This window comes from Electrona antarctica (genome assembly GCF_951216825.1).
Source record: "Electrona antarctica genome assembly, chromosome: 2".
NCBI lineage: Eukaryota > Metazoa > Chordata > Actinopteri > Myctophiformes > Myctophidae > Electrona > Electrona antarctica.
The window spans coordinates 50,420,222-50,433,607 of record NC_136807.1 but is presented as its reverse complement, the minus strand read 5'-3'; positions in this window follow the sequence as shown (position 1 = coordinate 50,433,607).

Genomic DNA, 13,386 nt, shown 5'->3' with positions numbered 1-13,386 from the left:
TACCATTTGTATACAACTATAATCACTACTGTAGCACTACTACCATTAGTATACAACTATAATCACTACTGTATCACTACTACCATTTGTATACAACTGTAATCAATACTACCATTAGTATACAACTATAATCACTACTGTAGCACTACTACCATTAGTATACAACTATAATCACTACTGTATCACTACTACCATTAGTATACAACTATAATCACTACTGTATCACTACTACCATTAGTATACAACTATAATCACTACTGTATCACTACTACCATTTGTATACAACTGTAATCAATACTACCATTAGTATACAACTATAATCACTACTGTATCACTACTACCATTAGTATACAACTATAATCACTACTGTATCACTACTACCATTAGTATACAACTATAATCACTACTGTAGCACTACTACCATTAGTATACAACTATAATCACTACTGTATCACTACTACCATTAGTACACAACTATAATCACTACTGTATCACTACTACCATTTGTATACAACTATAATCACTACTGTAGCACTACTACCATTAGTATACAACTATAATCACTACTGTATCACTACTACCATTTGTATACAACTGTAATCAATACTACCATTAGTATACAACTATAATCACTACTGTAGCACTACTACCATTAGTATACAACTATAATCACTACTGTATCACTACTACCATTAGTATACAACTATAATCACTACTGTATCACTACTACCATTAGTATACAACTATAATCACTACTGTATCACTACTACCATTAGTATACAACTATAATCACTACTGTATCACTACTACCATTAGTGCACAACTATAATCACTACTGTATCACTACTACCATTAGTATACAACTATAATCACTACTGTAGCACTACTACCATTAGTATACAACTATAATCACTACTGTATCACTACTACCATTAGTACACAACTATAATCACTACTGTATCACTACTACCATTTGTATACAACTATAATCACTACTGTAGCACTACTACCATTAGTATACAACTATAATCACTACTGTATCACTACTACCATTAGTATACAACTATAATCACTACTGTAGCACTACTACCATTAGTATACAACTATAATCACTACTGTATCACTACTACCATTAGTATACAACTATAATCACTACTGTATCACTACTACCATTAGTATACAACTATAATCACTACTGTAGCACTACTACCATTAGTATACAACTATTATCACTACTACCATTAGTACACAACTATAATCACTACTGTATCACTACTACCATTAGTATACAACTATAACCACTACTGTAGCACTAAAAAAGTCTCTGTTTTTCAGGCTGCAGTCCCTTATTTTGAAGACTATGGACCAAATTACCATGCAAAGTTCCTGGTGACTATGGATGTCAATGCAGGACGCTTCTCAATGGAATTGAGAAGGGAACTGAGCCCCGACTCTGGACCGGTCTGGCAGCAAGGCATTACCCTGGAAGGTAAAGTTATGGGCTTTCATTCAACCTTGGGATGTAGCAAGGCATTACCCTGGAAGGTACAGTTATGGACTTTCATTCAACCTTGGGATGTAGCAAGGCATTACCCTGGAAGGTAAAGTTATGGACTTTCATTCAACCTTGGGATGTAGCAAGGCATTACCCTGGAAGGTAAAGTTATGGACTTTCATTCAACCTTGGGATGTAGCAAGGCATTACCCTGGAAGGTAAAGTTATGGGCTTTCATTCAACCTTGGGATGTAGCAAGGCATTACCCTGGAAGGTAAAGTTATGGACTTTCATTCAACCTTGGGATGTAGCAAGGCATTACCCTGGAAGGTAAAGTAATGGGCTTTCATTCAACCTTGGGATGTAGCAAGGCATTACCCTGGAAGGTAAAGTTATGGACTTTCATTCAACCTTGGGATGTAGCAAGGCATTACCCTGGAAGGTAAAGTTATGGGCTTTCATTCAACCTTGGGATGTAGCAAGGCATTACCCTGGAAGGTAAAGTTATGGGCTTTCATTCAACCTTGGGATGTAGCAAGGCATTACCCTGGAAGGTAAAGTTATGGGCTTTCATGTGTGGCAGCGGTGGCCGAACGGATAGCGGCGCGGTCTTGATACCGGAAGGTTCCCAGTTCGAATCAGCCGCCCGACACGTTAAAATGACCACCGTTGAAGTGCCCTTGAACAAGGCATTGAACCACTACGATGAAATGTGTTCTATGAGCAGGGCCTGGCTGGAAACAAGTTCTTGAGCTTAGCCCAGATACCCTGGGTAAATATAGTTATCATTTCATTTCATTTCATTCAACCTTGGGATGTAGCAAGGCATTACCCTGGAAGGTAATGTTATGGACTTTCATTCAACCTTGGGATGTAGCAAGGCATTACCCTGGAAGGTAAAGTTATGGGCTTTCATTCAACCTTGGGATGTAGCAAGGCATTACCCTGGAAGGTAATGTTATGGACTTTCATTCAACCTTGGGATGTAGCAAGGCATTACCCTGGAAGGTAAAGTTATGGGCTTTCATTCAACCTTGGGATGAAGCAAGGCATTACCCTGGAAGGTAAAGTTATGGGCTTTCATTCAACCTTGGGATGAAGCAAGCCGGTCTCACCCAAATACGGTGAGATAGCACAGATTGGCAATTCAAATACATATAGAAAACCCCCAAATCCGTACATATTACACTGAAACTGAAATGCTCCACATAGGGGCCCCTATCTCCACATAGGAGCCCCTCCACATAGGGGCCCCTATCTCCAAATAGGAGCCCCTCCACATAGGGGCCCCTATCTCCAAATAAGTTAAGCCCGGGATGACGCACTGAACGTTACGTCCACTTCCATGGAACGTGCTGCAGTTCCACTTTTCGCCACTAGGTAGTAGCAGCGTCAATGTTGGATTAGCCTTACTGGGGGCTTGGGGACACCACCGAGCACGCTGAAGCGCGCCAGTTGTAGCGTCGAACCTTGTGAAGTTCGGTAGAGCCGACACAGCACCGGTCGAGTTGCAACCGAATCGTAAATCATGTCAAACCCGATCTCACTCCCCTCACGCGGTGAAATAGCAATACGTCGCGGTCAAAACAGTAGTAGTGTAATATGTAGGGATTGTGGGGGTTTATGTAGGGACTTGCCAGTCCGTGCTATTTCACCATGCTTGGGTGAGATGGGCCTCGATGTAGAGACTCTCTGGTTAGTTTCTCTTCATAATTTGAACACTTATTTCTTGCAGCACAATCTACAGGAGCAGCTGCTTTCTCACCAGCACAATCTACAGGAGCAGCTGCTTTCTCACCAGCACAATCTACAGGAGCAGCTGCTCCCATACCAGCACAATCTACAGGAGCAGCTGTTCCCATACCAGCACAATCTACAGGAGGAGCTGCTCCCATACCAGCACAATCTACAGGAGGAGCTGCTTCCATACCAGCACAATCTACAGGAGGAGCTGCTCCCATACCAGCACAATCTACAGGAGCAGCACAATCTACAGGAGCAGCTGCTTCCTCACCAGCACAATCTACAGGAGAAGCTGCTCCCATACCAGGTGAGTTCCTAGCTTGTAGATCTGTTGTTACTTTGGATGTTTTAGCGTGACGCTGTAGTGAGGTCAAGTAGGGCGTGAATTCATGAACAAAACAAACACATTTAAATATGGAGATAAGAGATTTCTGGGTTTCTTCCCGACAGCAACGATCTATATATATATATATATATATATATATATATATATATATATATATATATATACACTACCAGCACAAACTTTACTGCAATTTTTTTAATAGGAATTGTTAGCTCCTATATGGCGCTTTCCATTTTCAAACAATGTCAAATGAAAGTTTAAACATGTTTCACTGACACATAGTTTCACCAACAACTCAACGTTCAATCCTCTTAACTGCAGAGAAACACTTTGTGGACCAACATCGGCGTTTCCTGATTGAAAACGTGAGGAATGTGGGTCCCATCCTAGATGTACTGTTTGAGGAGGACATCATAGACAATGAGGGCTCCAGCAATGTGGAGTCCAAGCCCACCACTCATGGCAAGATGAGGGCACTCTATGCTCTCCTGACCTCCAGCAGAGCCAGAGACACTTTCCACAAAGCTCTCCAGGAATACGAGAATTCTCTCCTTGAAGATCTGTAAGTCATTTGCATTTAATTAAGCCATTTTGGGGCAGGAACCCCTTGTGGTGTTTTAAAGCATTATGTTAAACTTTAGCTGTTCAAAAATAGCAGACCTACAAGCTACGAACTTGTAGGTCTTTTTTGAAAAATCGTGAGAATGTGCCTCGAATCTTTGAATATATATTATTACAGAGTGAACATTTTAACTCAAATCTTTGCTACTGGGGAGGTCCCTGGAACAACATATTATTTTCAGATGGGGGTCGATGGCCAATTACATATAGTTGTTGGGGACCTTGACATGAAATATTGAGCACCACTGATACAGAAACATGAGGTATTTCAGAAAACTGTCAGAATTTAGAAGACATTTTATACATTTCGACGTCAGGCCTAAATGGCCTAAATTTACAAGTTACAAGAGAATGGAGCTTTGCGGGCCGTGTTATTTGAATCATTATAATTCATCCTCTTGATTCCCAAGAGCCCCACACTTTCATTCCAATGTTAATCTACAGATTGATGTAGCTCTAGGCTACTTTTTATTAGTGAACCTGTACATATTTATTAATGTACGATCAGCCCTTAAAACAAGGCTCCTGACTTCCCAAAACAAACAGGTCAGGCTACTACTTGGTCTCACTCCCCGAACCCACCTCACCCCTGCCCACTTTGACAGACTGGAATGGCTTAGGGTTTGATGACAGAGTACAGCATCTTGCAATGGGTCTGGTCCACACGATTTGCTACACCACCAAGATACCCATGTACCTGTCTAAATACTTCACTAAGATACCCATGTACCTGTCTAAATACTTCACTAAGATACCCATGTACCTGTCTAAATACTTCACTAAGATACCCATGTACCTGTCTAAATACTTCACCAAGATCCCCATGTACCTGTCTAAATACTTCACTAAGATACCCATGTACCCGTCTAAATACTTCACCAAGATCCCCATGTACCTGTCTAAATACTTCACTAAGATACCCATGTACCTTAAATACTTCACTAAGATACCTGTGAAGATACCCATGTACCTGTCTAAATACTTCACTAAGATACCCATGTACCTGTCTAAATACTTCACTAAGATACCCATGTACCTGTCTAAATACTTCCTTAATGTCAACGAAGTCCACACCCACAACAGCAGAGGGAGTTCAACAAACCATGTGCAACCCAGATTCGGCACAAACAAGGGACCAAATAAATATCGCTCCTATGCCACCAAAATGTGGAACGCCCTACCAACAGTCATTAAGACATGCAAATCCCTTGACTCCTTCTAAACTGCCCTCAAAGGGCACCTACGGACGGCTGCAATTTGAAACTGGCCCCCGTAAAATCTGACTTTGTTTTTCTGCACAGATATCGTTACTCACAGCAGTTGTTATTCTTCTCCTGTCAGGAAGTGAGTGATGCTGTTGATGGACCAGGAGTGCTGTGCTTCCCTGCTTGGCCACCAGATGTCCCCCTTCGTCGTCGTGTCCATATTGCCTGTGTCTCAGTCTTTGTCCCGTGCTTGTTCATGGGATTTGGGGGGGGGGATCTCTGCCAGCCCTGTCCGTCCGTTTGTGACCATCTAATTATTGAACGACAGGGGAGGGAGGGGGTTGAGGGAGGGAGGGAGGGAGGGAGGGGGACACAAACATTGGAGACAAAAGTGAGGACGCACATTGTGATTGGCCGGAATGAGACGGTGTACAGTATGACGACGAGAGCGCCCCTCACTTCACACAGGTGTGATTTTTATTGCTCTGTAAAGCTCATTGAGCTGAACTTCATGTCATGAAAGGATACATGTATGTAAATGTAATGCAGATCATTATTAAATATCACTGTCAGAGGCATTCATGTATGTTTGATTTGTGACATTTCACACAAACGGTGTAACTCACAATAATAGTTATGCCGAATATAGGGTAGAATAAACTGATTTTACAGGACTTGACATGGACTAGACTAGAAGTTAATGGTGTGCATTGTGTAAGGATATGAACAAATCATATTTGCTTGAGCGATTTACTTGTGGATGTGTTGTATCGATCTGTGTTGTTCGATCCATGGGTTAATTAGTCATGTTTGGACTACATACGCCCTACCAACAGTCATTAAGACATGCAAACCCATTGACTCCTTCAAAACCGCTCTCAAAGGGCACCTACGGACGGCTGCAATTCGAAACTGGCCCCCGTAAAAGTTGAATCCCCCACCCCTTTTTCCCCCCTCATTGTATATGTTTCTTTTCCCTTTTTTACCTCCTTTATGATGAATTCCTGTTCTGTTCTTTGGCTATATAGAAGTGTCTATTTGTACGTCTCTAAATGTTATGATGAATTGAACAAGGTGGACCCTCTTGTAAACAAGTGTAATGCTTTTATGGTGTCGTCCACTCACAGTTAAGTCTTTGTATTGAGTTGTGCTTGAAATGTACTGTAATTCTGCAAAACTGTTAATACAATAATCAATCAATCAATCAAACAAACGTATTTGTCTCCGGTCAGTCCTTGGGGTCCAGCTCCGTCCAGCCCTCAGCTCTCTGTCCTTCCTTGGACTGTTTGTTTGCTCTGCCATGTGCTCTCCCTGCTCTGCTGCTGCACGGCCCTCTGGGAGTTGGAGTTCTCTCCCAGCTCTGCTGCTGCACGGCCCTCTGGGAGTTGGAGTTCTCTCCCAGCTCTGCTGCTGCACGGCCCTCTGGGAGTTGGAGTTCTCTCCCAGCGCTGCTGCTGCACGGCCCTCTGGGAGTTGGAGTTCTCTCCCAGCTCTGCTGCTGCACGGCCCTCTGGGAGTTGGAGTTCTCTCCCAGCTCTGCTGCTGCACGGCCCTCTGGGAGTTGGAGTTCTCTCCCGGCTCTGCCTCAAACACCTTCACCTGTCCAAAGAGATTCTACATAAAGAGGCTCCCATAGACGCCTTATCAGACGACGTCACACTGATAAGAAACGGCATGCGCGCATAAAGGCAGCAGAAGAACACCACCTCTCATAAGATGCAATGGAAAAGTTCTAACTGCACTCACGTGTAAAATATGCCCCATCAAACTTTCAGATGCTGTTTTTCTCCCAGTGTGGAGGAAGAATGATTAGGATTTTTATTGTGATCTCTCGCCCTTGAAATATATAATCCTTGGTTTCTGTTGTGTTTGAACAATAATAGCAATTCAAAACAGTTGTCCTCAAAACCACACCTCCAGTCGCTGTCATAAGAACGGGAGGTGCGCTCATGAACACGGCAACAGAGCCTGTTTGTGCACGGCTGCACGCGCACCTGCAGCCCATCAAGTATAATTTATGCTTCATCCCGCGATGGTGTCGCGCACGCAGACCTCTACGGCTCTATGCTCACAACAGTCGCATCTGTGATGCGATGTGAGTTTATATATCAGCTGTTCTCTGTGCGCAAATGTCTCCTAGTGCATCTCACTAGCCAACTCACAAGAGGAGGTTGAATGGACTGAAACCATCGCTCCCCAAAACAACAGGTTTGGAGATCTGTTGGGAATTGATTACATGAAACAGTCACCCGTGCGCCCAGTCCCAATGTTTGTAAACAAATAATTGGTCTATTAAGTCTCATATAGTAACAGTGCAGGATGCGCAGGTAAAAAAAACGGATCTACAAGCTACAACGCATGTCTGTATATTTCTAAAACTATGAAACGCTTCAAAGATTCCTTTTCAGGCAAACATGTCAGCCGCAAGATGAACCTAAATAGGGTTGAATGGGGTTTCTAGGTGTAAGTATGTAGGACTAGTAGGCATGCCAAAGTTTGTGGTATTGCCATTGAGAATGCATTGGGCGTTTAAGTTAAATAACTCAGAAACTACAAAACATTTCAAAGTAAAAAGTTCCAGCACGTGTCTCCACAGTAAGCTGAATTATAAAAACTGTGAATGGAGTTTCTAGGTGAAAGTGATTTTTTGACGTGCCAATAGCTGCCATTGAGCCTCATTATAACTTTCTCAAATTTGAAAGCACTATATTTCTAAAACTATGAAACGCTTCAAAGATTCCTTTTCAGGCAAACATGTCCGCCGCAAAGCTGAATTATACAAACTTCGAATGGAGTTTCTAGGTGAAAGTGATTTTTTGACTTCAAGGTGCTGTTCTTTACCACCTGCACCATCAGTACCTTAGCCTGACTGAGTGAGATTTCCGGGCGCATTTATCTTCTTCTTTCTTCAAAGTAAAGTTTCGGAGTAAAGACCAGAGTGGGATTTGAACCCACAACAACAGGATCATGTGGACACATTGAGCTACCAGGCTGCCTGTGCTCTCTCATGGTTTCTCCTCTGTATTATCTCATTTACATCCACGATGAAAGCACTAAAGACACCTTTTATGCACACCAGCAAACACCATTAAAATGATCCCAAGGCGTCATTTGAAAAGTGACACCAAGAAGAGGGCTCAGTGGCACACTTGTTAAGCCGACATCCATGTGAGCCAGAGGTTGTGAGTTCAAATCCAGCTGAGTTCCTCCTACTTTCACTCTGCAGCGTGTTTTGGAGGATAACATCCAGAAGAACACCATGCGTGATCAGCTGCTGTCTATGTGAGCGAGATTGTGGGTTCTAGTCTAGCTGAGTTCCTTCTACTCTTGACTGCCCATGGGCTATAGTCCATGGTCTCAAACAGGCTTGCCATTTTTCATCCTTTTTGAGGATTTAAAAAAATACGTGGTCTTTTTTTTTAAATCCTCGTTTTTCATCATTTATATATAGCCCATGGTCTCGGAGAGTCTCGGAAATGAATTTTCGAGCTGCTCTGCTTTTCTTGTATCAATGTTGTTACTTAAAGTTGTGTTGTGGCAGGTAGCAATTAGCTCAGTCAGGTAGGACACTGGCAACATGATCCAGTGGTCATCAGTTCAAACCCCGCTCAAGTCTTTCAAGACCGATTTCTAAAAATAAAAGCAGTGTAAACTGGCTGGTACCAGTGGCGCAGTGGGCTAGTGATACGGTACACCACACTAGGATACCTTGACTGTTCAAACCATGTGTCGTGTACTGATAAATAACCCATCAATGCGTGAGCAGTGGGCATGGAGAGGTTTCCAGACAATAAAGTGGGGGGGTTAGTAAAAACTTCACGTAAATTGCATGCTGTGTTCATGATTTGAGGCTTTTTGTTCAAAACGGGCCAATCCTGCAAACTTTGAAAGCCAATAATGTTAACAAATTAGGATGGAATATGAAATTGAACACATGGCTATAGAGATAGTGTGTAACGATTTGTGGGATTTTTGGACAGAATCTGGAGGAGTAATATAAAAAAAATGGCCTCCTCGTGGCACTATAACAGGCCGTTCTGGGGCAGAGGTTCATCGTTGGCATCCAGGGAGTGTGGGTGCAAAATTTGGCACCGACCGGGTTAATGGTGCCGGAGATTAGCTGGTAGCAGGCGCTCGCGCACTCACGCACTCACGCACGCAAGCGCGCAGGCTGGCAGGCAGGCATGCAGGCAGGCAGGCAGGCACGCACGCACACACGCACACACAGAGTGTATATAGTGTTGGTATAGTATAGCCTTTGAAGTATATATGGAACCTTATTCTAGCTTACATATTTCATATTCTGTGTATTTACCATAGGCCTATTCAGAGGCTCAGTTTATCATGTGGTCACCTATAGAGTGTTGGCCATGAGACCTTGTTTCACCTCAACTTCATGTGCCTCTGTCTTCACCCATATTCAATACATGTGTTAGTGTTACTGCTTACATTTTTGATACCAGAATGTGAAGACTTTGTCATTAGCTGGCTGACCACCCAGTCAGTCCTGCAAGCCCGTGTGCCACTTTGCTGGCTGGCATGAGCCTTCGTCTCCGAGTCTGAAATAAACCAACCAAGGAAACATTGTCAAGCTGCCTGCTGTGGCCCAACTTTCTCCGCTTTTGGTCTAAGGTATCTCAAAGTCTCTGTACTCAGTAAGGACTAGGTAGTCTAAAATGTACCACACCTTTAGACGAAATACTGCGAGCAAGCAAGCAGGTTAAGATGTCTTTTTGCATCTTTATTTGTGTGCCTGCTGCATTATATTTTGTCAAAGCCAGACCTGATGTCAATAGTTATTTAATACAACTGTGGAAGTTCTGTAATAAAACAGAGCGAATATAATGCTTAATGAAATCAAGTGACTTTCACAAAACACATATGAATATGAAATATGCATATCAGGTAAGTCCAAATCTCCATATGATATGACACATAAGTGACACAATTAAACAAACAAAAATCACAAACATGTTTTTAATATGTTGGATTCAGATTGAAAAAAGCCAATTATACTAAGGTCCCCTGACCGTCTCGGACCACATACTATAGTGTGACATTTTAAATTATTTCTGAGGATTTGAAAAAAAGGTGAAAATTACGGAAAAAGCGACAGGCCTTCCTACAAACCTATTTCTGGTTCCGCATGTCGGGCCATAGATTAAAAAAATAGATGCCTCATTGGCCCTGCAGTTCATTGGAGCGACCCATCTCGCACTGATGGCAGAAGTGGCGCCCATAGAGTTATATGGACACGAGTGTCATGGCGGCCTCCAGTCACGTGACTCACGTCCCTTCCTTTCATTACGTTCCTTGGCACCAACATGGAAGCTTGCCCTCTCTTTTTTGTTTTTAAATGTTTTTTTTTGTGGCTTTCGCCTTTATTTTATATATTTGATGGAGGGACAGACAGTAGGCTGACAGGAAATGGGGAGAGAGATGGAGGGGAAGACATGCAGTAAAGGCTGTCGCGATCGGGAGTCGAACCCGCGGCACACTGCCAGACTGGATTACCAGCTTGCCCTCTCTTGAGAGCATCATCCGCCCCAGAGCCGGAAGAGGCGTCTACCTCTTCTATGTCTATGGGGGAGACACCCCATGCCTTTGTCTTACTGAGACAACATGCAGTCCGGGAAGGAAGTGAGACCACATTTTCACGACACATTTGGGTCATGAAGATGGCGTCATGACTAAAATATCTAAAAAACACATATTACACACATAAAAACCTCCAGGAAAGTGTTTATTGTGTCCTAAACATAATTAAAAGAAGGTTGCAAAAGGGCGTTTAGTGGCCCTTTGAGGAACTTCATACAAATGGATAACACTTCGTCAGACTCTGATCTTTGTGCACGAAACGTCACAGCAACTTTTGGTGCAATAAAGGCATCTATTACAGCATCGGAGCCCTCAGTGTGCCAGTGTCTTAATTAAAGGCATCTATTACATTATTATTGTACCAGCTCAGTGGCCTTGTGGTTAGAGTGTCCGCCCTGAGACTGGGAGGTCGGGGTTCAATCCCCGGCCGGGTCATACCAAAGACTCTAAAAAATGCGACCCAGTGCCTCCCTGCTTGACACTCAGCATCAAGGGTTGGATTGGGGGTAAGTCCCTGCGACATACTAGCGTCATGTCCAGGGGGTGTACTTGTACATCAAGCTGCCTCACGCTACAGAAACAGGAGATAGGCTCCTGCCCTATGGGCCTCATGGCTCGGCAAGGCTACTTATTACATTATTATTATTATTTATCTATTACAGCATCAGAGTGTGCGAGTGTTTTTCATTTTTGATGGGCGCTAGCCCCTCCTATATACAGGTTTAATGTTTGTTTTTAGTTCAACGTTAGTTTTAAAAACACCATTGACAATGAAGGGACATTTTTAATTTAGTCATATTGTCCCTCATTAAGTCATATTCTCTTTATCGTTAATGGCATTTAATGTTTTCTTTTTCCTTTAAGACCCAAGGTTGATTCTAAAAAAATGTCTTCTAAATCTTGACAGTTTTCTGAAAAACCTATGTTTCTATATCAGTTGTTCTCAAACTATTTCATGACAAGGACCCCCAACATTATATGTAATTATTTTGTTCCAGGGACCTATACCCAGAAGCAAAGATTTGAGTTAAAAACGTTCGCTTGGAAAAATAATATATATTCAAAGATTTGTGCCACAATTTCACGATTTTTCAAAAATAGCAGATCTACAAGCTCATAGCGCGGCACAAGTGCCGCGCTATGAGCTTGTATATCTGCTATTCTTCAATAGCTAAAGTATAACATGATGCTTAAAACACCAAAAGGAGTTCACATCCTGAACGGGTTAAGGAACTTTTAAATAATGTCTAATTGCACTGGTCTGGCTTGATGAAATTAACCCTTTTAATGACCTATCACTGTCGGTAAAAAAACAAAAAACAAACATGCATTTCACACAAAATACTCAATGACTGGATGAGGTAAATACAAGGAAATAGTAACACGATTGCAGTACACTTCAAGGCCTAAGTTCAACATGATCTTAAACAACACCCCAAATCAATTGTTTTTCATAAAGCTCAACTTATACATTTAAAGAAATAGTGGTTGCACCACTCAAAAAGTACAGTATATTTGAGCACAAACCAATGAGTCCTGATGAGCATGGGTCAATCGCTATGCTGGCTTGTAGTGGACATTTTGTCAAGAATACATTTTTGCCGCGGACATACAAAGTGAGTACAAACACAACAAACTATCCATTACAGGTCTGTAACTCTGAGAAATAGGTTCCATTTGGTTCCATTCGTATACACTCTCAGTTATGGGGTTCCTTGGGAATGAAATCAGTGTCTCACATATTCTGAAGAAAACCTGGAGACTGACATTCAGCAATTGGGTCTTATGGTCAATATAAAGAACATGATAAAATGCTGTTTAAAAAAACAAAATCTAGATTTTTTTTAAAAAGGGTAAAGGTCTCCACACACCGGGCGCAAATTCGGATTTTTAAGCGGCGTTTCTCCATCGGTTTTCCAAAAAACGCGGCCGGTGTGCAACCACCTTTAATGTTGTATAATCGCACAATTTCACTCGAGGGTGTGCTACATACGGAACTCACCGCTTTAGCTCGTTCCTGTAGACGGTAAAGCACGACCCTCGAGTGTAATATTTCTTAATTGTCATACCTCAATCTAACATTATATCCAATAACAAAACAAGTGTACAGCTGAAACATTTCATAACTCCATCCAGAGCGCACCGCTCAGAGCATCCGCGCTGGCCGGGTCTTACCGTAGTTGACCTTTTTTTTACGGCAGCCCATTTGAGACAAAACACTGTGGAGCTTATCTGGTCATTATGAAAGACAGATTAATGTGAGCGATCAAAATAAGCGATTTAGCACAAGACCCATGCAGCGTGCACAGTAACGGAGCTGCGGTGCGCTCTGGCTGTTGTTCTGTAACTGTTCACCTGTACCACTCGTCATTATCAGA